The sequence below is a fragment of the Dromiciops gliroides genome, chromosome 6, assembly GCF_019393635.1.
Source record: "Dromiciops gliroides isolate mDroGli1 chromosome 6, mDroGli1.pri, whole genome shotgun sequence".
Classification (NCBI taxonomy): Eukaryota; Metazoa; Chordata; class Mammalia; order Microbiotheria; family Microbiotheriidae; genus Dromiciops; species Dromiciops gliroides.
In genome coordinates, this window is record NC_057866.1 from 198,076,233 (window position 1) to 198,102,731 (window position 26,499).

At 39.6% G+C, this 26,499-nt stretch overlaps 1 protein-coding gene and 1 non-coding gene across 2 annotated transcripts in view; one reads left to right on the forward strand and one right to left on the reverse strand.

The window, feature by feature from the left end:
* Positions 1 to 26,499, reverse strand: part of GPM6A (glycoprotein M6A) — a 495,836-nt gene that overhangs the window by 333,977 nt on the left and 135,360 nt on the right. The gene's annotated exons all lie outside the window — the stretch shown is intronic.
* On the forward strand, positions 15,955 to 16,061 carry LOC122733212. The gene has a single exon (XR_006353795.1). It is a non-coding gene; the product is annotated as a U6 spliceosomal RNA (small nuclear RNA).

Consider the following 26,499-nt stretch of genomic DNA (forward strand, 5'->3'; position numbering starts at 1 on the left):
TGTTTGGCCTTTTGTATTTAATGTTGTTCAGCACCTACATCTATATTTGGGATGCTTCATGGTGAGAGTGGTGATCTTGGGGGTCTCAAAGACAATGGTAGGAAAATACAATATTAGGCAAGTATTATGAAATTAAAAAGATTCTGAACATGAGAGTGTTGATGTACTGGATGGCTCTCATCTGAGGACTAGCCTAGCCAAGGTCACAGTGGCTCATCCAGTGTGGGTGAAAGCAATGAAATTTTCAACCAACTTTTGATGACCATCTATTAAGTCATATGCACACAAAGGTTTAAATGTGAACAAGTGGAGAGAGTGCCCCATGCCCAAAATAGTACAACTTTGAAGTACTCAAGTCAACATAAGCCTTCTTTAATATTTCTTTGAATAGTTATTTTCTCTTCTTTCTTAAGTCTTTGGCATTTATTTCCCACTATGGTTCCTTTTTACCATATCCTTTTCATAATTTGTCCTTTTCCATCATGGAAAATCCATTCTCTCCAGGAGAGCAACACTTTTCCATGAGTATTTCAACACAAGCAGATAGAATTTGAAGTCTGAGCCCCAGTTTTGGTCATACCTATTTTCTTTTTTTTTTCTTTTTTTTTTCTTTTTTTTTTTTTTTTAGTGAGGCAATTGGGGTTAAGTGACTTGCCCAGGGTCACACAGCTAGTAAGTGTTAAGTGTCTGAGGCTGGATTTGAACTCAGGTACTCCCAACTCTGAGGCCAGTGCTCTATCCACTGCGCCACCTAGCTGTCCCTCATACCTATTTTCTTAAAGTTGAAGTGAAGGGAAAAATAAAAACTATAAAATAAATGTGTTAATCATGCCTAAAACTAACTAGTCACTTAACTAACTGTCTGCCTCAGTTTTCTCATTGGTCAAATAAGGATAATAACAGCCACTACTTCTCAGGGCTATTTTGAGGATAAAATGAAATGATATTTGTAAGGTGTTTTGCACCCCTTAGAGTGCCACATAAATGCTAGCTGCTGCTACTGCTACTACTAAAATTATCACTACTACCACCACCACTACCAACACCACCACCACTAATATCACCATTACTATGACTATGAATAGTACTGCTACTGTAAAAACTGCTTTCTGGCTAATTAGCTTGGTTAGCTCTGATCTAAAGGTTGGGTAGAAACCACACATAATAAATTTTAAAAATAAGTTCATATTGATTTTACTTGCAGAAATTAAAATAGTATTTAGATGATGGATCAGATTTTCCTATGATTCCAAGAAAATATAGGGAAATTGCTACATTGACCTTTACAAAAACCCTGTGAACTAATCAGTACTAGCTAGCATGTATGTAGCACTTTTACGTTTGCAAAGTACTTTACACATATCACCTCATTTTTTCCTCATAACAACCCTGGGAAGTAGGTACAATTATTATCTCCATTTTACCCATGGAGAAACTGAGGCAAGCAGCAGTTATGTGACTTCCTAGGTTCACAGAAGTAAGAAATATCTGAGGCTAGAAGTGAACTCATGTCTTCCGGACTCTTTTGCTCCATCCATTGTGCCACCAACTGCTTCTACTAGGAGGCAGAGTAGAGAAAACTATTGCTTACTGTTCAAAATATATAGTTCTGAGTTGATACAGGGGGAAAAAATGGTGAAAAGGTTTCTGTCAATAAGACTTCCAGGCATAAAACTTTGCCTGAGGGGAAACAGAGGCTGCCAATTACCTTCTTCCCCTGTGGGGGGAAGCAATCTCTGAAGTAAGTTCAGTGTAGGGAAATAAAAAACAGGAGAGGGGGTACAGAGAGAAAGAGAGAGAAAGAAAAAACTGTCACAGAGAACAGCAAAGTGGACACAAGCTAGTTCATTTATCTGGCTCCTGCCAAGTTTCTCTTCAGTGGACAAGAGAGCCACGGGAACAAGAAAAAAGAATATGCCAACTTTAAACTTAAGTAAACAGTTTCAATGTAACTTGGGTGAATAGAAGAATAGGGGTAAAGACAAGCCCGCAACTTCCAATCAATAAGAACAATTCATTTAGGTAAAAGTAAGTACATAATTAAATAAATGAAAAGTGAGGCTAAGATTCCTCCTGATGTAGCTGGCACTGGGCCATACAATTGGGAGCCAAGGAAGCTAGGCTGAGCAGAAAGCTTGAAAGGGTCTTCCAACCAAGAGAAACAGTTTCTGAGAGGAATCAAGGAGATTGTTAGTATGGTAGAATTTTGTGTTTTAAGTCTAGCTTTGAAAGGAACTGTTGCTTGGTTCACAAGGGGTTTGGGACATGTGCCCCCCGCCCCCGACCCTTGATAGTACCTCAGAATACAAGTCGGACTTGTCGACTTGGCTCAGTCCTGAAGGATCCGTATAATGAGAGGGGTTAGATTCCCTAGTTTCATGCTCTTCGGCTCATCTCTTCCCTGCTTCCAACCATGGAATCTGGAGAAATACTTTCCTTAGTGTTCCTATCTAGGGCCCTTTTGAAAAGTTTAAAAAAATTTTTAAAAAGATGTTATTCACTGCATAATATGAATCTAGTGTGGGGCAGGTGGTTTATTCCTACACACAAAAGGAGATGCTAAACAGAAAAAGAAATCTCACAGGTACACATTAGCAGAACAAGATTCAGTAACTGCTATAATTATAACTTCTGAGAAGATCGTAGATATCATCACAACGTGATGTCATTTGTAGGACTGGTCATTAGGCATTTTGCATTTTACCTCAGCTTTATACTGTAGGTCCACTCCAAACCTAAACCCCTTCTGAACTTAAGTGTCCTCCATGGCTGCATCTGTAACAACAACTGTTTGTGCTACTGCCATAATCCACTGTTGCTCTTCATTGGACTCAGGACCTCCAAACGTCCCAAACTCACAAGGTGCAGAGTCTTTCCACCTCAAAAACCATGTTCAGTCAAGCAGAAAAAAGGCAGCCAGGGACCCAGGAACAAATTCACTTAGTCAAGTCCATGCTGGTTGGTGTCATGGGTGGGGAATAAGTGCCATGCATTCTCCCATTCCCCCTTCAAGGGTTTCCAAAGACAGAGTATACTACCTGCTATATGGAAGAGGCACAGCTGGGAGAGAGATGAGGAGTCTATGGCTCCCTTTTGTTCCTCCCCTGAGGCATCAGCATGTCTGGCCCAGAAGCCAATAAGGGGACCTCTCATCGTACAAGCCCCTGAGTGATGAGGCACACATGGTTAAAAGTAGGCTTCAGGGGCAGCTAGGTGGTGCAGTGGATAAAGCACTGGCCCTGGATTCAGGAGGACCTGAGTTCAAATCCGGCCTCAGGCACTTGACACTTACTAGCTGTGTGACCCTGGGCAAGTCACTTAACCCCCATTGCCCTAAAAAACAAACAAACAAACAAAAAAGTAGGCTTCAAAACTGCCTACATGGCCCACTGGAAACAGGACTGGTAAATCTTAGCACGGCCCTTGTTAAATAACTATAGATCTCTGCATCCAAGAAATCGCTGTGGTATTCCTTTCCTTGTATGTACTGACTGATTCATGTAAGTTACACATTTTTATTTTGCCAATAAGGTGTTAAATCCCCCCCCCCCATCAGCTGGCCTTCTCACTAGAAAAGAAGCATGCTGCTAGTCTTTACAAAAAGAGATGGTATCTCTTATCTAGTGGTAATTCAAACAAACTGTGGGAAGATGCAGCAGATCTTTGAAAAGATCTCATCACAGTGGGAAATCATCTAGTCCAACCTATACCAGAAATGCAATTTCCTATTTAATGTCCCTTACAAATAATCATCCACCATTCAGGAGAGGAAGTTAGGCCATTTTCCCTTCTATCAAGCCCAAATCTGTCCCTCTATAACTGATGCCCATTTTCCTTGGTGTACCAACTAGATAAATCTAATCCCTCTTCTATTTAATAAGCCTTCAAAGATTTTAACATGGATATCCTGCCCAAACCTCCCACCCCCAACATTCCTGCCCCTTTTTCTCCTTAGCTAAGCATCCTCAATTCTTTCAGACAATCCTTAGAAGGTGTGGTTTCCAGGTATGTGATCCTCATAGAGTATTCTAGAATGTCAGATCTTCAAAATTTTATGAGTTCTTAAGAGACCATCAGGCCATGGAAGGTTAAAGGACTTGTTGGGGGTGTGCATAACTATTTGAGAGACAATCTAACTTGCCAAGTATCCTACAACTAGTAACTATCAGAACCAGAACTGAACTCAGGTCTTTTTTACCCCCAAGAGCCCTATTCTTTGGTCACTACCACCACAGTGTTAAATTAAATTTCCCATATGGACCCTAAGGAGAGTATTATAGTGAAAACCAGCATAATTTCATAGAATCTTTCCATTATTCTAACTAACTTATGATAAACATAATAAAAATGACTAAAATAGACAGACATACAAAACAAGGGACATAAATCTTACCTCAAACCCCCTAGTCTTTGACAAGAAACAACCAAAAAAAAAAATAAGAAAAAAAAGAAACAACCAAATGAATTCTGAAGACTTATCAAAGTTTCACCTTTTTTAACTTCTATTATTCTCTATGAGAGATGTGACCTTTGTCGTCTACAACCTTAAACCCACCAATAATGATCTAAAAAGGTTGAAGGTAACATTATGACTCATGAGTGAGGGGGAAATACCATACTGCCTTATATTTATAATTCAATAACTATAAAAATTAAATTTTTCATGTCCCTAACACTGACAGGGAAACCAAGGCAAAGAATGACTGACTAGGCTCTTCCCAAGTTCAGAAAATGAAATTCTAGTTAAGATTCAGGAATCCCTAGTTTTGAGTTAAAATGAAAACATAGCATTTCAGATCATAGTCCTGGAATTGGAGGCCCAGGATAACTCACTAGGGTAGTCACTCAAAGTCACCCAGGAAATATCATGGGTAGATCTTGAACTCTGGTCCTCTGACTTGAGAGCCCATGTTCTTCTCTACCTTACCAGACTACTTCCCCTTATTCTTTTTAATTAGAAGTACAGTTGATGGGATGGAAACATCTTGAAAAACACCATCTCTTACATCCTTCTCTGGGGAAGGAATCATCAGTTAGTGCTAAGTCTACCTGTTCAATATTTCCTTTCCCCTGATTCTCTCTCCAGTGTCTGGATGAAGAGGGTAATTTCTACAAGTACCTGGTGACAATGGAATGAATGCCTGAATCTCTGACCTATAGAATAAAGAGTGGGCAGTCATCTTCCTACAGACAGAAACTTAAATGTGAACAGGAACAAATAGTATCTTGCTGGGTAACTAGGATACCACTAAGGCATAAATGCCAGAGGGAGAATAGAAATTCTTCACCCTCTGCTCTCATGTAGCACACTTTCCCCAGAGGGAAGACTTTCTGTTGCTATGACCATTTCACTAATATGCAAGCTGACTGGGGCCTTATAGCAAGCAGGGAGCTTAAAGCATGCCAATACATAAGAGTATCAAATATACTGTTTATCTCCAATAAAAAATATCCACCATATGGGAGGCAGTGTGTCAGAATGGGTAGTAAGCTAGCTTTGGAGTCAGGAAAACTCATATTCAAGTTCTGTCAATGACTCACACTGACTCTGGGCAAGGCATTTAACCTCTTGTTGTTCTCAGAGTAACTTTGCTCATCTGGAAGTTTCTTATATTAATGAAAACCTTAAGTCTAGAATTTATCCCAAGAGATTAGGTATCAACCTTTTTTGGGGTCATGAACCCTTTGGACAGTCTGGTGAAGCCTGTGGACCCTTTCTCAGAATAATGAATGAACAATAAAAAAAAAAAAAACAATATAGAATTACCAAAAAAAACCCAAAACAAAACAAAAACAGTTATCTTGAAACAGTTGTAAAAAAAAAAAAAGTTCACAGATCCTAGGTTAATATCCTTTGCTGTGGATCTGATGTAAAATATGAAAGCAGTGTGATATAATAGTCAGAAAAAAAACATGAATTTCAATCCCACGACTGCTATTCAATAGCAATGTGATGGGTGAGTGTCTCAAGCTCTGCGAGACTCAGTTTATTCATCTATGAAATAAGAGATAATGATATCTATACCCCCTCCTCCTGACAGAGCTTTTGTGAGGCTCAAGTGAGTTAATGGATGATAAATGTTTTATAGACCTTGAAAGTGTTGTATAAATGTCAGCTATTATAATTAAAATGTCATATAGCCTCTGATTTCTAGGAGTTCTGAGGGAAAAGGAGGGACGACAGGGGAGAAGACAGAGTCACTGTGAATTCTGAGATCCTAGTTTTATTTATTTATAAAACAGGCATGATAGATGCAACCTGATCCACATTTATCTGACTGACTTTTTCATTGTTAGTCCATTTTGGTTCTTAACTGCTTTTTGGGGTTTTTTTTGCTTTTTTTTTGTTTTGGGGGGTTTTTTTAGTGAGGCAATTTGAGTTAAGTGACTTGCCTAGGGTCACACAGCTAGTAAGTGTTAAGTGTCTGAGGCCGGATTTAAACTCAGGTACTCCTGACTCCAGGGCCAGTGCTCTATCCACTGTGCCACCTAGCTGCCCCAAGTTGGTTCTTAACTGTTAAGGGCTAAAATTCTAGCTAGTCTAAAATATCTAATGAGTGTTTGCCAATAAATTATAAGCTTTAGCAAGAGTTAGACTTTTAAGAATTTATTAAGGAGAATAAGAATTAGGTAAAGAGAGAGAGAAACGCCTAGATTCTGCTATCTATTAAAGGGAGAGAGCATTCCCAGCTCCACTCTCCGCCAGAGTCCACAGGAAAGAGCGTGAGTCAGAGCACCAGCCTCCCTTTATTCCTCCCACAAGCAAACATCACTTCCAGACGCCAAAGAAAAGACTCCTGGTCTTGCCCTCAAAGACCTTCATCTCATGGTGGAGCTTTCCTATAGTAAGTCTCCAGCAGGTGGCGTCATTCCAATCATTACAGTCCCCCCTTTGTTTCCTCAAGAAATGGGGTGTTTCCTTGATGAAACAGTCAAAAATAACAGAATAATATCCTATGCTAACAATATAGAAAAGGGAGAGAGGAAAGTTTTGTCCAGAGGGTAGATTTTTTTTGTCCTCATGAACCGGTGCTTTGACATTGGTCTTGCAAAGGGAGGGCCTCTGCAGAGAGTACATGTAACAGATGGTGTATATTATAACAAAAAGAGAAAAACAAAAACAACAAAACCAAATTGTTCATTTAAAGTCTTTGAAAGTCTTTTCTTAGATGATTCTTGGGACATCCTCTGGGTCTAGTCATGGAATGGAAGTCTTTTCAGGGGGTGATGTGTGGATGCTGGTAATCAGCCAGGAAAATTTCTTACAAAATTGAGCTTAACACAACTTTAAAATAGCTTTGTCAATAATAAAATCAAACAATGAAAGTTCTCAAAAACATGTCAGAATCTTAATTGTTATACATGAAGCATATAATAAAACAAAAATTGAAACATTCTCTAAAACTTAATATTACTATAGTCCCCCCTTTGCTTCATTTCAAAAACGAATGAGTTTGCTCAATGAAACACCTGCTGGAGACTTACTGTAGGAAAGCTCCACCATAACCACATAAATAACAAGTGTATTTTTATTAAAAACTTAAGCATAGTATTAATAATAATAATAATAGCCTGAATTTACATAGTGCTTTAAGGCCTGCAAAACACGTTATCTCATTTTATCCTTAAGTCTTGGAAGGTAAATGCTATTATTATTGCCATTTTGCAGTTGGGGAAACTGAGGCAGGGGTTAAGTGACTCAGCAGGGTCACACAGTCAGGAAGTATCTGATGCTAGTTAGACACTCAGGTCTTCCACACTCCAGGTATACCACACCATTTGCTGTGCCACCTAGCTGTCTTTACTGTGAGGCACAGTAGAGAAAATTCTATTGTTAGTGGTTCAAAATTCTATCGTTAGTGGTTAGTGCTTATGTATTGATACATTTAAAAAAAAAAAAAGGGGGTGAAGGAGTTTCTGTCAATAAGACTTCAGAAACCAAAATTGTTCACAGACCCAGTACTGGGAAGCAGTTTGCTTCTTAGTTACATAAATAACAATTAAATTGTTCCTAAAACTTTGTATATACATGTGGTTTGCCTCCAGTGAGCTGACTATATTTTATACTTTTTTTTTTTTTGGTAACATCCATAGCACAGAGGATAATTCATGGCATTTCCACACTTGGATAAATAAATCTGTGATCTCCTTGAAGAGAACATTCCTGCAATATCAACATTACATCAGAGTACTCTAGGATGAGGGGTGGGTAAAGAAATGAGAGGATGGAGAGAAGGTTTCTTGTGGGAATCAGGACAGGTTTTGAGGAGGGAGAAAGGAAGACAGAGGAGAAGACAGAACACTGAATTCTGAGTCCCTAGGGACAGGGTAATTTTGTGAATGCAGACATTAGCCTCATACTTTGAATGGGTCAGTATACCCTAAAGTCTGGCTCCCTCCCTCCCCAGATATGCACCATCTTCAATAGGTTGGGGCAGTTTGTCAAAGGGACAGCCATGCAGTTCCTACCAGGGATCCTAGACCTAACTCTTTGGGTCACTATTCCCACTAACACTATAGCTCATGAGCCCTTACTAGTCTATTTTCTTAGAAGCAGGCATGTCCCCAGGCAAATGAATTCTCAAGGGTCACTGTAATACACAGGCGTGCATACAAAAAGGAAATGGGGGCAGCAAGGTGGCGCAGTGGATAGAGCACCAGCCCTGGAGTCAGGAGTACCTGAGTTCAAATCCGACCTCAGACACTTAACACTTACTAGCTGTGTTACCCTGGGCAAGTCACTTAACCCCAATTGCCTCACTAAAAAAAAAAAAAAGAAAAAAGAAAAAAAAAGAAATGGAAGCCTGTAGATTTCTATTGGCCCAAGTAGACATGTTTAGAAGCTTCAAATTGTTGCCTGGTGGTGATCAAGCCACAGTTTGTTTTGTTGTTTATTTTAGCTGTTTTTCAGTTCTGTTCCCTTTGGAGGCTTTTTTTGGGCAAAGATATTGGAGTGATTTGCCATTTCCTTCTACAGCTCACTTTACAGATTAGGAAACTGAGGCAAACAGGGTTACATGACTTGCCCAAAGTCACACAGTTAATAAGTGGTTGAGGCCATATTTGAACTCAAGCCTTCCTAATTACACTGAGCCACCTAGCTCCCTCGTCGAGTCACAGTATCCCAGGAAAAAGAACTCAGGAAGCTGCCCACAAAGCTCACAGCCTAAAGATTATAGCCCCTAAAGGAAGCTCTTAAAAACAAAACAAAAAAAAGACAACAACAACAAAAAACCACCATAATCCCTAGACATGAAGATGTTTCCCATCATTCTTTCCCTTACTTCCCTTTCCTCCACAGAGACATTACAACATGGATATGGCCTTTTGGGGGCCTGAGGTGCTATTATCTTTGGTGAACCAATAGAAGGAAACCAGCAGGAGAAATGGCACATGTGGTGTGGCAAATGATTGTGAACTTTGCCAGACTGGAAGTTGGTGGGATCAGTGCAGGGGGTCTGAGGTTGGAAAAAAAAGAAATGGTGCTTGCTGTGTCCTAAAGACAATCTGTGAGTGCTTCTAGCTGTTCCTGGCGGGGCCTTTTCTTTCTACAGACAGATGGCATTTGTATACCTTTCCAATCACACCCTTTTCAGGGGCTGCTCCCTTTTGGTCTGGACTTTGCAGGTAGCTCACTGACAACTCTTTCCCTAGGTTCCTGTAACTGATGGAAGGGGATACCCTGAAGCTTCTCAGCACTGAGATGAAGTCTCTAGAACATCCACTGGAACAATTGGAAAGGTATAATCCCTTCTCATTTACATTTTTATATATGTTTGGGATAGATAGGATTTTGTATTAAAACTAAGAATGCCTATGCAAAAAAATTATTTGGGTAAACTGACATGTTTGGCTTAAATTTTAGTTTTAAACATTCCCCAAATGACAGAAATGCAGAGAGATAGATTGACAGAGACACAGAATCAGGGGAAAAGAAAAAAAAAAGAGAGGGGAAGAGAGGAAAGGGAAAAAAGGGAGAAGAAAAGAAAGAAGGAAAGAGGGAGGGAGAGTTAGATTATTTCTGGGGTAGTATCATCTGCCATGATACCTATTACCAATTGTTAAAAGATCTTATGGTTTACATGATGAATTCTACTAGAAAACCTGTAAAACTACCCCCATTTAACATTCTAGTAGAAAACTCAGAAACCCGTGGAAGGGCATGAGCAGCCTCAATAATATACTTTTGAAACTAAAACCTCTAACAATCTGAACAAAATCAGACTTCTTTTGAAAACATCCCTGTGAGGGAGCTAAGATGTAGCTGATGATAATAAGTGAGCAGCTGCTTTGCTAGATTTTAAGAGTCACCAGAAGAAATAAAAATAAGCCCGTATTTACTAGAGCCTAACACACCAGGCTACTTCATGGGTTATGAAAGGGTATAAAAATTCAGGTGTCAGAGGAAGGTGTCCAAAGCATTGAAGGGTAGAGGTTCTTGTATGGAACACTTATGGAAAACCATGGATAAGAATCATTCAAACACTGATAAAATGGAGCCTGACCTGAAGAAGAGAGTAATTGATCATGTTGATGAGATCATGCATCCATCAAACCACTGAAGGATAAAATAAAGTAAAGTGATGAAAGTTAGCTATATTTCACCAGGTTTTGAATGTTTCTTGTTTAGAACAACTGAGTTGATCAGCCCTGTGGTCAATTTAGTTAGACTGGTTTTTTTCTATTCCATTTCATTTTATCATGCCTTAAGGGAACTGGAACACTAAATTAAGTTTTCAATGGAATAGTATATAAAGAATAAAATCCTTAGTCAATCAATTTGAGAAGACAGAGGATGATGTTTTCAAAAATGAGAATCTTTGTTTTATAACAATGTCATCTATGGTGCTGTCATGCCAAAGACTAACTTCATAATGCTTTGAAAGTATCAAGCTTTTTTCAATTCTGATTTCTATTTTAATTGGTCAGTATATTTCTTTAAGGAGAAGAAGTAAAGGATATGTAACTCCATCTTTCAATATGATGGATTAATCATTCAAAATCCTATTTAACTTTTCTTTCTCCTTAGATCAAATTCTTATTGATTTTAATAAATTTTAAACAAAAAGAGTGCCACTGGCTCTTACACCAATTTGATGAGTAAATCCAGGATGAAAACACATTATATAATGTTGATTTGATGTGCTGATGAACTTTGAATATATAAAAACATTTTATAATTTTTATAAGGAAAAATATCAATAAGGTCTACCTTTCAAAGTTACCCAAGTTAATGGGAAGAACAATCTTTCTGAAAATTCTTTTTGCTATCATAAAGCTTACAGTCATATCATGCTCTGAAATATATTTTCATACTCTAATACCTTGAGCTGTAGAGCCTATCTCTTCCCATTATAGGAGGGAAGATGTGTTTTCCCACAATAGGCTTTAGTTTTCCCTAACAGGCAACAAATCTGTCTCTGGGACTGTGTATTGACCTATGCCTCCCTTGGTTTCATGTAAGGGCATAAAAAGTCCCATCTACCTGGACTCAGGTTTCTTCTAACTTAGATTTTTAAAGAATACTTGAGTCAACATACCCTTCCCAGCTGACCAGACATGTCTCTATAGGAGGAACGGGGAATTCTAGAGAACTTAAAGTATGACATATAGAAGGAAATTGATAAAGTTTTACAAACTATATCTTTATCGTATATCCTTGCTCTGTTAGGGCAAAGTAAACCTTTTGTAAACTGTTCAATGCCTCACAAGTGACTGGCTTCATCCCAAAACTCAACTTGAACTAGAGAGAAAACTGAAATCAAGCCCATTCTAAGCCCTCCCCTCATGCGTTGAGAGTGGTAGCACAGCTACACACTTTGTGCCAGCATCTACTCAAAGCTACAGCTCACCTATCTTTCTCCCACTAGATCAAACCTTACAAAGCACAGCAATTCAAAACAAACATTTGATTAAATCAGATAAATAATGAGTAAAATCTTCCCATACACAGAGAGATACACTCTCCCAGATTCCCACACCAGCAGCGGAAGAAGGCACATACATATCAATCAATATTTATTAAGTGCCTACTATGTGCCAGGCACTGTGCTAACTACCAGGGTTACAAAAAGAGGAAAAAGGCTGTCCTTATTCTCAAGGAGCTTACATTCTATCAGGAGAGACAACATGTAAACAAATATATGCAAAGCAAGCTATCTACAGGATAAAAAGAAAGTAATTAACCAAGGGGAGGTGCTGGAATTAAGAGAGGTTGGAGAAGGTTTCCTATATAAGGTGGGATTGTAGCTAGAATGTTTTAGTTTATTAGTGGAGGCATAGGAGTTAGTTTACATATCATGGACAACTAAGGTTTCTAGCCCCAGCTGGAACTGCCACCAAAGCTGCTAATGACTTCTTCTTCAGCTGAATTTCTGATGTCTTCAACTTGATTGCCTTCTCCACTGAGCTTTGCTGGGCTTTTCCACTCTGCTGCCATCTAATGGTTGCTCACTGAATTACAACTACTTTCTAGCTTTTTTTCCTCAAGGCATGGGTCAGCTATTAACTCCTTCCCTAGGTCAGCCTGTAATCTGAGTTAGCATTAGAAAATTTCCCTCAACTGTACATCAGGCCCCTGGAAACTAGTACGGGGCCATTCAAATTAGGTGGACTTTTATTTTAATAAGACTGAAGAAGTTGAATGGAGCTAGTGACCTTTAGCAGCACCTAAATTGATGCTCTCCACGTAATTACAGGGTACCCTTTTTATATTCCAGTCCTTCTTCCATGAATCTGTGGACCTTTAATTCACTTTCATGTAGATTTCTGCAATTATCTTCTAATTAGGAATAGAACATATGCTACCTCTAGAACTTTGCAAATAACAGATTTGATCCAAAATGTGCTAAAGTCAAATTCTATACTCATTCCTGGAAGGATAGCAATAGATTTGACATTTTTGGGCAGAAACCAAGCTTTCCTTGTTCCCCTCCTCCTCTCCCTAATTCTTTCCTCTGGATTGCTATCTTTGGTGAAACAGAGTGCCAAGAAGGAAACAGCTTTGGTTTAGTGGCATCTCCTTATCAGTGTGACCTTGAACAAGTCAATCACCATCTCCAGATCTCAATCTCGAACTATGATGTCTAGGATCCTTCTTTATTAATAAATCCTAAGAGTAGTAAACATTAACTCTATCCTGTCCTCTCTAGAATCCCTAGTCCCCTTATGATGTCACCAATTAAACCCTCCCAAGTGTCAGCTTTCAATCACTCCCACCATTCACCGTGCTGCTGAATGAAGATGGAGAAAATCACTCAACCATCTACAAATTTATGTTACACAGCCTCAACTGGGTCCTCACTGCTGCTGAGCAACCTTCTATATCTCCATTATTAACTCATTCTCCCACTCTCCACAGTGGCTCTTTCCAATCTCATTATCCCTCCTCAAGCCTACCATGTCTCCTCCTCTCCTACCCTCTCAGCTATAAAGGCTTTGCCTCTTATTTTATAGAAAGAGTTGAGGCCATTTCTCATGGGCTGGCTTTTCTCCCCTTTTCCTCATCTCATAATGCTCACAAGTCTTCTGCCACTATATCCTCCTTCATCGCTGTGTCACATGTAGAGTCAGCCTTCTCCTTACCAAGGCTAACTATTCTACCAGTTCAAGTGACCCAAATCCATCCCATATCCTCCAACAGATTTCTCTCTCTGTCATCCCCACTCTATCTCTTATTTCCATTCTCTCCCTGGTACCGGTTCCTTCTCTACTGCCTACCAACATGTCCATGTCTCCCTGATCCTGAATAAAAAACCTCACTTGATCCTCCAATCCCTGCTAACTACCAATTACTTTCTCCTCTCCCTTTTGTCATAAAACTCCTTGAAAAGGCCATCTCCAATAAGTGCCTCCACTTTCTGTCTACTCACTCTATTCTTAACTCCTTATAATCTGGCTTCTGACCTTATCATTCCACTCAAACTGATCTCTCCAAAATTATTAATGATCTCTTAGATGCTAAATTCAATGGTCTTTTCTTAATCTTCATTCTCCTGGGTCTCTCTGCAGCCTCTGACATTGGTGATCACTTTCCCTTCCTTGATACTCTCCTTTCTCTAGACTTTTGGGATACCACACTCTCCTAGTTCCCTTCTTACCCATGTGACAACTCCTCAGCCTCCTTTGCAGGTTCCTTATCCAGATCATACCTTCTAGGGGGTCCCTCAAGCATTCTGTCCTGGGCCTTTTTCTTTTCTCCCTCCATACTTCCTCACTTACTGATCTCATTAGCTCACATGGATTTAAGTACTACCTCCATGCTAATGATTCACAAATCTACCTTTCCTGCCCCAATCTCTCTGCTGATCTCCAGTCTTGCATCTCCAACCACCTTTCAGACACCTCAAATTGGATGTCCAGTGGACATCTTAAACTAAGCATGCTTGGGGGGCAGCTAGGTGGCACAGTGGATAAAGCACTGGCCCTGGATTCAGAAGGACCTGAGTTCAAAGCCAGCCTCAGACACTTGACACTTACTAGCTGTGTGACTCTGGGCAAGTCACTTAACCCCCATTGCCCTGCCAAAAAAAACCCCAAACAAACATAAAAAAAATTTAAAAATTAAAAAACTAAGCATGCCTGTATCTTTCCCCCTTAAATCACCCAGGGCAACACCATCCTCTCTTATCCCATAGGCTCACAACCTAGGAGTCATCCTTGACTATTTATTATCTCTCAACCCCCACAGCCAAGCTGTTACTAAGGACTATTGATTTCATCTTTACAACATCTCTTGCATATACCCCCTTCTTCTCTGATGCTACCACCTTTCTACTGCAGTCCCTTATCACCCCAGGCCTGCACTACTGCAATAACCTGCTGGTGGGTCCACTTTCCTCAGGCCTCTCCCCACTCCAATCTATCTTCCATTCAGACACCAAAGTGATTCTCTTAAAGTGCAGATCTGACCATGTTACCTCCCAACCCCCATTCAATAAACTTCAATGGCTCTTCATTTCCTCCAGAAGCAAATACAAATGCTCTTTTGGAATTCAAAGCCCTTATCTTCCTCCCTGCCACAGACTCTTTGGTTTTTTTTTTGTTGTTTGTTTAGTCTGTTGTTGTTGTTGTTGGGTTGTTGTTGGGGTTTTTTTTGTTTTTTGTTTTTTTGGTGAGGCAATTGGGGTTAAGTGACTTGCCCAGGGTCACACAGCTAGTAAGTGTTAAGTGTCTGAGGCCAGATTTGAACTCAGGTCTTCCTGACTCCAGGGCCAGTGCTCTATCCACTGTGCCACCTAGCTGCCCCCTACCACATACTCTTTGACCCAGTGACACTGATCTTCTTTTCCATCATTTCTTTTTTTCATCTCTCAGTTTCAGGCATTTTCTCTAGTTGTCCTCCATGCCTAGAATGCTCTCCTTCCTCTGCTCTGACTGCCGACCTCCCTGGCTTTCTTTAAGTCCCAACTAACATTCCACCTTCTACAGGAAGCTTTCCCCAGCCCCTTGTAATTGCAGCGATTAGCCTCTGGTGATCATTTCCTATATATCCTGTATAGAGCTTGTTTGTATATATTTGTTCACATGTCCTCCATTAGACTTTGAGCTCCTGAAGGGCAGAGATTATCTTTTGCTTCCTACTATGTGGAACTAAATAAAATTTTATTGATCGATTGATTGACTCAAGATTTACTAAAAGTACTCTCCTCCAGAAACTTTTAGAAAAAAACTCACAGTGTATAATCTGGGCAGAATTGAATTCATATTTTATAGAAAACTTATCAGTTACTACTAAATTTCTCTGATGAATATATACTTTTTTTGTGTAATAAAACACCAGATAGGCAATTCTTCCTTGATTTACAAAATACTGCTCATTTCATGGGCATAAAATTGTTTTTATCCATGAAGTATTTCAGAGACAGACAAGCTCCTTACTTATTTCTCCTCTTCTTACGCAGAGTTGTGTAGCCTGTGTAGCTTGTTTTATATTTCCCTATGGAAATTCTGTTGGTGCTTGCTTCGGCAGCACATATACTAAAATTGGAACGATACAGAGAAGATTAGCATGGCCCCTGCGCAAGGATGACACGCAAATTCGTGAAGGAAATTCTGTTGTATGTTACCTGCATGTCTTAGCATAATAAGTGAAGCCAGATTTCACAACTGCAGCATCAGGTCTTCTCTGCTAAAAGTCACTGTAACTGAAAAATGGCGGTACTTCAATTAGAATAGCTTTTCTTTGGACTATAGGAAGAGATGACTCTATATCTTGCTAGTACTGGGAAGTAATGCACTGCTACTTCATCATCTCATAAATCCAACTGATTATAATTGGGATGGACAGAATTGATGATTCCAAGCTAGAATTATGTCAATTATTGTGTTTTTTTTTTATCAGACCTGTTATTTCAGGGTGTAGGAAGCTCCTTGTTCAAGACTATTTCTGCCAATGTAGATCACCACCTAATGTGGGTTCCAAAGCTGTCCAATCTACAATAAAAGAAACTGAGGAGGAACTCTGAGCCAATAGCACTTTATTAAAGAGACCAATGACCCATCTAATGAAGTGGACCTCAGATCTTATGATCTGAGATGCTCCCAGTCTCCAGGGTTTTAATATCATAGTGCTTGATACCCAGAAGAGAGGCAAAGTAAAATACAGAATCTCATTGGTTGAAAGACTTAACATCTTGACCTTCCAGGAGAACCTTCAGTTCATGCCTATATGGTCACTAATGTGTAGAGGACATCCAAATGTGGGCAGAGGTGATAGCTATTCACTGTCCCCATATTGGGCAATAGAGGGCTGTAAGCAGCTCCAGCAATGCAAAGATAGGGTTACCCATTCATTGGTTAAGCACTCATAGCACCTGTTGTCTAAGTGCTATAGGCTTGTTACCCCCCAAAAAAGGTATGATAAGGGTGATGGGGCAATCAAAAATATCTAGGGGGATTTCCATGTCATTGAGTTGCCTCCTCCACACTGGGCTTGGTCATTTATTCAGCAAGCAAAAAAGAGTGGACATCCTCTAGGTAGCTTCACATGGTTAAGCAAGTGCTATACTGACTAACTATATTAATAGAGAAGTATAAGAGTAATAATCACTACCCCTATGTAATCAAACTCAACTGAATAATACTAATTGGAATAAACCAGAAGTCAAAATAAAACAAGTCTAAATGAATCGTTCCCCATATTTCTCTATGACTTAGTGTCTTAGAATATGACTTAGGGACACTGAATGGTTAAGTGACTTTTCTAGAGTCACATAATTAGTAAGTGTCAGAGGCAGGACTTGGTGGTACACCGAATAGAGCTCTAAACCTCAAATTAGGAAGATAAAAGTTGAAATGTGGACTCTGCTAGCGCTGTGACTCTGAGAAAATCACTTAACTTCTGTCTGCCTCAGTTTCCATATCTGTAAAATGAAGATAATAATTGGACCTACCTCTCAGGGCTATTGTGAGGATAAAATGAGATGTTTATAAAGGACTTTATAAACCTTAAAGTGCTTATAAAAATGCTAGGTATTATTGTTGTTGTTTCTAGCTTTGAAGCTAACTCTCTGTTCACTCTGCCATATTGTATTCCTTAACTTTTTACATATTATTAGCTTATTTTTAAAATCCACCAAAGTGTATCTGACTCTGGATGTGAAAGTCTCAACCACTACCCCATACCCACCAGATATTCAGTGTCTGACCAGGGAGCCCTGCAGTGTAATAAGCCCTTTTATAAAAACAAAACAAAACAAACTAGTATCTTCATCATGGAATGGTAAAGCTATGAGAGATCTAAGAGTTCATCTAGTCCAACTTCCTCATTTGACAGATGAGGAAACTCAACACTATGGAAGAAGTCAACTGACTTCTTCAAAGTCATACAGAAAGTGAATGAATGGTAAGATCAAGATTCACACTTGACTCCCGGACCTATTCTTTCCACCATACCAGGCTTCCCACTCCACAGTCCTGATACTCCCTAGCAGTGGAGCTGGTATTTGTTACAAAGTGTTGGCTTTCTCCATTCTCAGTAGAGGAAGGAAACAGAATTCCTTTGTTTATGCATCAGGTTTTGTTGCCACTATTGCTGGGACAGAAGACAGAGACAGAGTTACCTCCAGTGGTCATCTACAGCGTGTTTTTCAAACCTGCTCTTCTCTTGTGGACTCAAAGCTCTCTTCTCAAGGTATGTTTTCCATTTATTTTGTATTTCCTACTATTCTTTTGCCAAGTCCCTTTGCTCCATCCAAGAAAATCTCTTTTCATCCTCTGTCATCCAGTTTCTCTATTCCCATCTCTCTATTTTTTTCTTGATGTCACCCTGCATCTTTTAACTCACATCTGCCAAAATGCCCTATCTCTCAAAGTTCACCTTAATGCCTCCATTTTGCATAAACTTTCCTTCATTAATTGGAAATTGTGAACCTATACAGGAGGCTATCCCTTGTCAGACTAGCAAAGTCTATGGATCCCCTCTCAGAATAATATTTAAAATACATAAAACAAAATGTATAGGATTACAGAGGACTTAATTAAGCATTTACTAAATGCCAGAGGCACCATTCTAAGCACTGCAGATACAAAGACCAAAAAAAAAAAAAAAACCAACCCTTCCTGCTTTCAAGGAGCTCATATTCTAATGGGGTAGACAACATGCAAACAACCATGTACATGCAAAATATATACAAGATAAATTGAAGGAAATTGAAGGGCATTAGCAGTAGAAAGGACTGGAAAAGAGACCTCTTGCAGAAGGTAAAATTTGAGCAGAATCTTGAAGGAAAACAGGGAAGATTAAATGTACTTTTATAATTTCCAATGTTGTTCTTAGTTAGACTAACCCAATTTAGACTATGGAAGAGTACCAAAACCACTGAGAAACAGTGTTTTATAGTGGACAGGGCACTGGATACCCTGGTCAAGTCATTTAATCTCACTCTGTTTTAGTTTCCACATCTATAAAATCAGGATTATAATAATAGCATCTAGCTTATCAGGTTGTTGTGAGAATCAAATAAGATAATGCATGTAAAGTGTTTTATAAACCTATGTGGCTATTATTATAGCATTCTACAATAAGCTGTCATAGCCATAGCAAGACAACCATACAGATCTTTCCCTTTTATATGGTAATAGAGGCTTGTTCTTCTCTCTTTTTTGGAATTAGAAAAGATCCTGGAGTTCTGAGAGTAGAATCATGCATGAGGAATTGAAGAAGGCAGTTCCTGGTCTCTCCCTAGTAACTCCAACAAACCACTTATAATTAAAGCAAGATACAAGCAAGAGAGACTTTATGAATATCATATCATGTGAGCTCTGAAACAGACAAAAATGTAATTTGAGCATGGGTTGATTCCTGAAAGCAAACAAGGACAATGTTCTACACTGTTCTGCGTTTTCTGGCAGAATAAGTACTGTATCTCTGCCAGTGTCTTTAATAGTATCATTCACTGGCTCAGATCATGACACCTTCGATGTAGGAGGGACCCTAGAGTTCCCTATTACAGGGCATACTTGAAGCTGGAATCCATCCCACAACCACCTCAGTGACTAAGAATTCATCTTCCTCTCATGATATCAACCATGATATAGTGTTTTGAAATTTCCAAAGCATTATTCCAAAGTGTTATTTTAAAATTAATTGCTGGGGCAGCTAGGTGGCACAGTGGATAGAGCACTGGCCCTGGATTCAGGAGGACCTGAGTTCAAATTCGACCTCAGACATTTAACACTTACTAGCTGTGTGACCCTGGGCACGTCACTTAACCCCAATTGCCTCACACACAAAAAGAAACAAACAAACAAAGAAAGAAACAAACAAACAAAGAAACAAACAAACAAACAAAGAAACAAACCAAGAAAGAAAGAAAGAAAAAGAAAAGGAAAAACAAATTAATTGCTATTGGTAGAGATACCAGTTCTGGGGTAAGAATACACAGTAAAGGATTGACCACATGTCTCCCTAACTTCTCATGGTTTCAGGCCCCATGGTTTAGAAAACCAGGAGAGAGCTTCAGCATACCAGTTAGCACAAGCAGGAGAAAAGCCCCAGGATACCCAGAAGACTGTGAAGACCCAGAAGACCACCCATAGCATCTTCCAAGGGCTTTTATCCTCTTTTGATAGAGGTGGGTCATTATACATTGATCAAAGCTAATTAGTTAGCTTCATTCAATTCCATTGGTTGAGGGGCAGCTAGGTGGCACAGTGGATAGAGCACCGGCCCTGGAGTCAGGAGTACCTGAGTTCAAATCCGGCCTCAGACACTTAACACCTACTAGCTGTGTGACCCTGGGCAAGTCACTTAGCCCCAATTGCCTCACTAAAAAAAAAAAAAAAAAAAAATTCCATTGGTTGACTTGAAGGTGGTCTATGTTAAAATGAACTCTACTGATGACATCAGGGGAAGGAATGCAAAACACCCTCATTGAAGTTTCTCAAGTCCAAGTCCATTATCTAGGTGTGGTTTAATCCCATCAAGTCCTTGATGATCTAGACAAAATAATCTATCTCCATTCCTTTTGTTCCCTTGGGTTTGTCCCAGGTGATATTTCTCTAGTTTCTCAAGGAGAACTGGACTTTCTAGAGTGGAGAGAGAAAATGCTGAGAAAGGGATCTCTGGGTCCCCCAAGAAATTCATTATTAATAATTATTTTCTCCCAACAGATTTGAACCCTTGTCTTCCTGGGGACTCATATGAATATCTACAACCCATGGAGGGTCCTGGGGTAACCCCATGAAAACTGAAATACACATTACCATAGCACAATTCTGCCAATAATTTGTGAAAGCATTTTTGTCTAGCTAAGAGTAGCAAAGATTCAATACTTAAATATTAAATAAGTATTTTAGCCCATCAATATTAATGTTCACTTGAATAATACAGATTGCTGGGTTTGAATGCAAGAAGTTCAAAACCTGCCTCAGATATCTGCTAGTGTAAGTCACTTAACTTTTAAGGGCTTAATTTTCCTCCTCTGGAAAATGACAGGGTTGATTTGATGGGTTCTAAGGGGTTTTTTTTTCCATTTGTTTGGGGGTTTGGGTTTTTGTTTTTGTTTGGGGGGGGGGGGTTGTGGGGCAATGAGGGTTAAGTGACTTGCCCAGGGTCACACAGTTAGTGTTAGGTGTCTGAGGCTGGATTTGAACTCAGGTCCTCCTGAATCCAAGACCGGTGCTTTTTCCACTGCTCTACCTATCTGCCCTCCTAAGGTCCTTAAGCTTTAATTCTATTCCAGGTGCCTATTTTAACCCAACTGTGTCTACCCAACTAGTGCAATTTTTGCCCACGTCCTCTAAATAATTTCCCACAGGGAATCAAACTAGGTAAAATGCAGCTTGCCTTCCTTGCTTTCTCAACACTAGAAGCATATAAGTGGGTCTGTCCAGTGGTTACCTCTTATCTTTGCCATGTGACCAACCTACTCTTCTTTTTCTGTTCATAAAAATTTTAAGGACATTGTTAAGCTCTGGTCTTTCTTTGTAGTTATTCATTTGTTACATGTTACAAATTGATCACACCTGGGCTATAACACATCAAAATCCTCCACAAAGTCCTACTCTGATGCCTTGTCAAGGCATGGAGATGACCCTTGGTTCTCCAAAGTCATGCCATGAAATGAAATTGAATATGGCCCAGGAAACAGTGGTCCAGCTTGCCAAGGACCATCCTATATAGAAATTTCATTAATATTAATTAGGCTGGCCACTTAGTGATGAATTCCATGAAACAAAACAAAATACAACCACCTACACACACACACACTCACACACGCAAAATGATGGCCTTTGGTTCTCTGAAGGACCATTCTGCATCTGTCAGAAGGGTAGAAAAGGGCCTGAGGGTGCTAGGATTCACACCAAAGATTTAATAGGTTAAAAAGTTGATTCTAAGATTAATGTTTAGGTCAAAGGCTCTGTGTGTGTGTGCATGTGCATTTAGATAGTTTTTTTGGCATAAAAATAGGGAAGCTCTCTTGGTGAACTCTCTTCAAGGGGAAACAGATGTGCTGAAAATGTTAGTGTGTTCTCTGTGCTCTCCCTTGGGATTGAGTTTCAAGCTTTGTAAAGTAGAAATAAAAGTCTCAATGAAAATGAAAAGAAGCTGTTCTCCATTATTAGAGTTTTCCTATGAGGTCACTTTATATTTGCCTTGTGTGCACTTTTACATCAAAGGTCTCTGTAATGTTCAAAGGCCAGGAAGTGGTCATGCTTTCCTTCAAAGTATATCCTCTCCACTATCTTGTGGGGGAGAAGGGAGCAGGGAAGAGAATGGGGACAAGGGAGTGAGCTGTTCGCTTTATTCAACATGTCGGCTGTCTTAAAAAAGAAACACATACAAAAATCTCAATCAGAAATATTTTGAGCACTCGAAATATAGGGTCCGTTTTGAGGAATCACAAAACTTGGAAGGGGACTTAGGGTTTAACTGTGATTTCAGCCTGTGTGTGAACAGAAATTCCTTGAAAACCTCTGTAGTCAGTGGCCATTCAGCCTCCACCAGGAGACACTCTCTAGCCCCCACTATTTCACTGTTCTCTCCCTCATTAGACTGAGCTCCCTGACAACAAAGACTATCTTTTACCTTTTTTGTATCTCCCAGTGCTTAGCACAGTGCCTAACACATAGCACCTTAATGTATTCACTATATACCAAAGCAGTTCTAACTATTACAGTTCTGATTATTAGGCAGTGTGTCCTCACAACAAGCCGAATGCCAGTTCTCTGAACTTTTACCCTAATTCTGCCCTTGAGAGCCAAGTAGAACAAGTTTGGGATCATAGATCTAGGGTTGGAAAGGATCTCAGAAGCCATCTAGTAGGAGACTCTGGTTTCAAATCCCAACTGCTACTAATTTCATGTGTGACCTTGGGCAAGTCATTTGGGACTCAATTCCCTCACCTTAAAAAAAAAATAAGAGGGACTGGACTAGATGAATTCTAAGGTCTCTCACATATGATAACCCTTCAAATACACATACAGGCATCATGGTTCTCTATGTTAAAATGGGAATGCCCGTATTGAACATCTTTCAATGTGGCATGGTCTACAGTCCTTTCACCATTTGGTCACCCTTCTCTAGACACATGCTAGCTTGTTCATGTCCTTTCTAACATGTGATGCCCAGAATGGAGCACAATATTGTAGATGTGTTCAGATCAGGACAAGAGTCCAGCTGTAGACAGTTTGGGTAATATGCTGTAAGAAAGCATTGGGGGTGTGGGGGTGGCGTAGCTAGGTGGCACAGTGGATAAAGCACCAGCCCTGGATTCAGGAGGACCTGAGTTCAAATCTGGCCTCAGACAGTTGAGACTTACTAGCTGTGTGACCCTGGGCAAGTCACTTAACCCTCATTGACCGCAAAAAAAAACCCCCAAAAAAACCATTGGAGGGAGCAGTGAGGCATATTGGATAGAGGGCCTGCTATGGATTCAGGAAGACCTGAGTCTGATATATTTTGTCTGTGTAACCCCAGGCCAGTTGTTTAAGCTCTCACAAGCTCACAACAACTCAAAGATCATAAAAAATGATACTAAAGCTTCCTACATTGATGAAATTACAGGTCTAGCCCTCCTGCTTCTCTCCCCTTGATGCCACTTCTGCATCCCCCCACCCCCACCCAAAGGACCAGAAAACTACTTGGAAGAAAGAGATTTTATGTCTCCACTTTAGAAATGTATTCTTTGGCTTCTCCCCCACTCATTTCACTCTTAAGCAGGGAGCCAACAGATGTCAAAAATTTGCTGAAACTGCTCCTGTTAAGAAGCACTTAGAAAATAACCAAGAAAATTAGCTTACTCATCTTAAAACCTATATAAGAACTAAGTCAGGCATTTTCATATTGGTCTTCAAAAGCTGTTCTCCAAATTGTTTTGATTGCATACCAATATCAGTGACAATTTTTGAGCATGTACCCCCCACCTTGTGTGTATATTTGCTTATTTATAATTATATATGTAACATTATATTATTATTCTGTGAGAAAAATTACTCCTACTCAATAATTCTCTGGAACTCCTTTGCAGGTGATGTGTCAAAGGCTCATTTATTGTTATTCTCACGAGAATGGGCAACCCAGTGTGCAGTTGGTGGGTGCAAAGAATGGGGGCTTGAAGGCCCCATTTTAAATCTTAGTCCCTAACACAAATGGACCCTCCCCCTTTTCATCACTGGTCCAATTACTCAAGGGTTACAATCCATGTGCAAAAACTAGTCAGCTACAACACAGTATTCCTAACCCTAATTTCCATAATTATTCTTTAGGTTCTTAGCCAATGGGGGAGGTGACACAGGGGCATTTCTTCAATCTTCTCTTATATGGACATAGCCCAGGAGCAGACCTAATTGAGACCAGCTCAGGGCTCCTTGAAACATGTGATCTTGTTTGCTGGAGGGGAAGGAGACCTTTTTCCTCAAACAGGTCGGGAGGAGTGTAATTTGAATGGTGACTATTTTATTCTTATTGAGAGGAGACCATTCCTCATTTCCTCACAATTCTATATGTAACAAGAGTATATATGTAACTATATTTGTAACAACAGTAGTAATAATAGCAAGTGTTTATATTGTGCTTTAAGGTTGGAGAAATGCTTTATAGATATTATTTCAATTTATCCTCACCACAATCCCAGAATGTAAATGTTATCTATTATCCCCATTATACAGATAAGGAAACTGAGAAATACAAAGGTTTTCTGCCTTGCCTAGGGTCACACTGCTAGTGTCTGATGCCAGACTTGAACTCAGGGCTTTCTGACTCCAGGCCCAGCAATATATATATATACATATATATATATATATGTGTGTGTGTGTGTGTGTGTGTGTGTGTTGTCAAATATTAAAATATAGCTTTTGTATCTGACTGCCTCCTACAAACAGATCCTACAGAGAAATAATGTTTAATTTCTCCTACAAATTAATAAACAGATCAGAGAAATTATAATATCTTATAATATCTCCTACTAACTAGAAAGAGAACATGATATATCTGCCTGTCTCCTACAAACAGCTCAGAGAAATAATGTTTAATTTCTCCTACAAATCAGAGACAGACAGAAAAAACATGATAGCAATTTAATATTTTATTGTCCCAAGAAGAAAGATAACACAACATGACCATGTGCAGACTTCCCTCCTAAGAGAGAAGCTCGGAGGACTCCCCATTTCTGAGGGTATATATGGTTTTATTCCACTGATTACAGGGCATTGTCAGTTTCAATAGCATGATACTGAAATCAACCCAGAACCAAAAAGCAGTTTAACAATTTCAGTTATAACAAGTATGGAGGAAATACAGAAGCATCATGATAGGACTACAGGATTCCAAAAAAGGGATTGGCAAGGATGAGGATGCCCAGATGTTACCATAAGATAGGGACTTACTATCCTGAGGGAAAAGAAGTCACTAGGTAGGATCTTTTATCTGCTAGCTATCTGGGTTCAGTTTGGAGTTCAGTTGGAGGACATTTTGCTCCTAATTAATTCCTATTAATCCAGGGTTTTCATAAAACTCCCCTTGGATAATAAGGTATCTCCATGAAATCCAAGTGATCCATATATTCATAGTAACAGTGTGTATATACATATACACACATACATATATATGTATGTATGCATACTATTCTACTAAAATTATGAACAATATAAAACTTGAACAAAAATTTAAAAGGAGTGAACAATGAAATAATATTTGATGCTGAAGTCCACAGGAAAGGGTTGGAGTTTATTGGGTAGTGAAGGGACATGGTCAACCTGTGCTTTAGGAAATTGCTTTTTGGCAGCGATATGGAAAAGAGAGGATAAAGGGGAAAGGTTTGAGACAGGCAAACTAATTAGAAGCCTATTGTAATCCTCCAGGCAAGAAATGATGAGTGCCTGAACTACCTTGGTGTCTTTGTGGAGAAAGAGGCAATGGGAAGCAGTGTTGTGGAGAGGGAATGAATGACATAACTTGAGGCTAAGATGAGGGGTGAGAGAGAATGAGTAGTTAAGCAGGACCACGTCACTGCCCTACTCACTAAACTCTAGTAACTCCTTCTCATCTCCAGTATCAGATATAAAATCCTTGGTTTGGTGTTCAAAGTCCACCATTACCTGTGAGTCTCCCCCACTGAACGCATGCCCGCATATACCTTTCCAGTTTCCTTATGCCTTACTACTACCACCTCCATGTACACTGTCCTCCTTACTGTTCCCTGAAAAAGATACTCTGTCTCCTGACTCTGGGCATCTTCACTGGCTGCCCCCATACTTGGCGTGTTCTCCCTCCTCTTCTCAATTTCCTGGATACCCGGTTTCCTTCAAGTCCTAGCTAAAATCTCACCTCCTCCAGGAGCTTTTCCCACTCCTTAATTCTAGTGCCTTCCCTCTGTATGTTATTTCCAATTTATCCATTATATAGCTTGTTCATACATAGTTATTTGCACATTTTCTCCCTCATTAGACGGTGAGCTCCTTGGGAGCAGAGACTGTCTTTTACCTTTGTATTCCCAGTGCTTAGCACAATGCCTGGTGTGTGGGAGATTAATAAAGGTTTATTGACTGAATGACAAC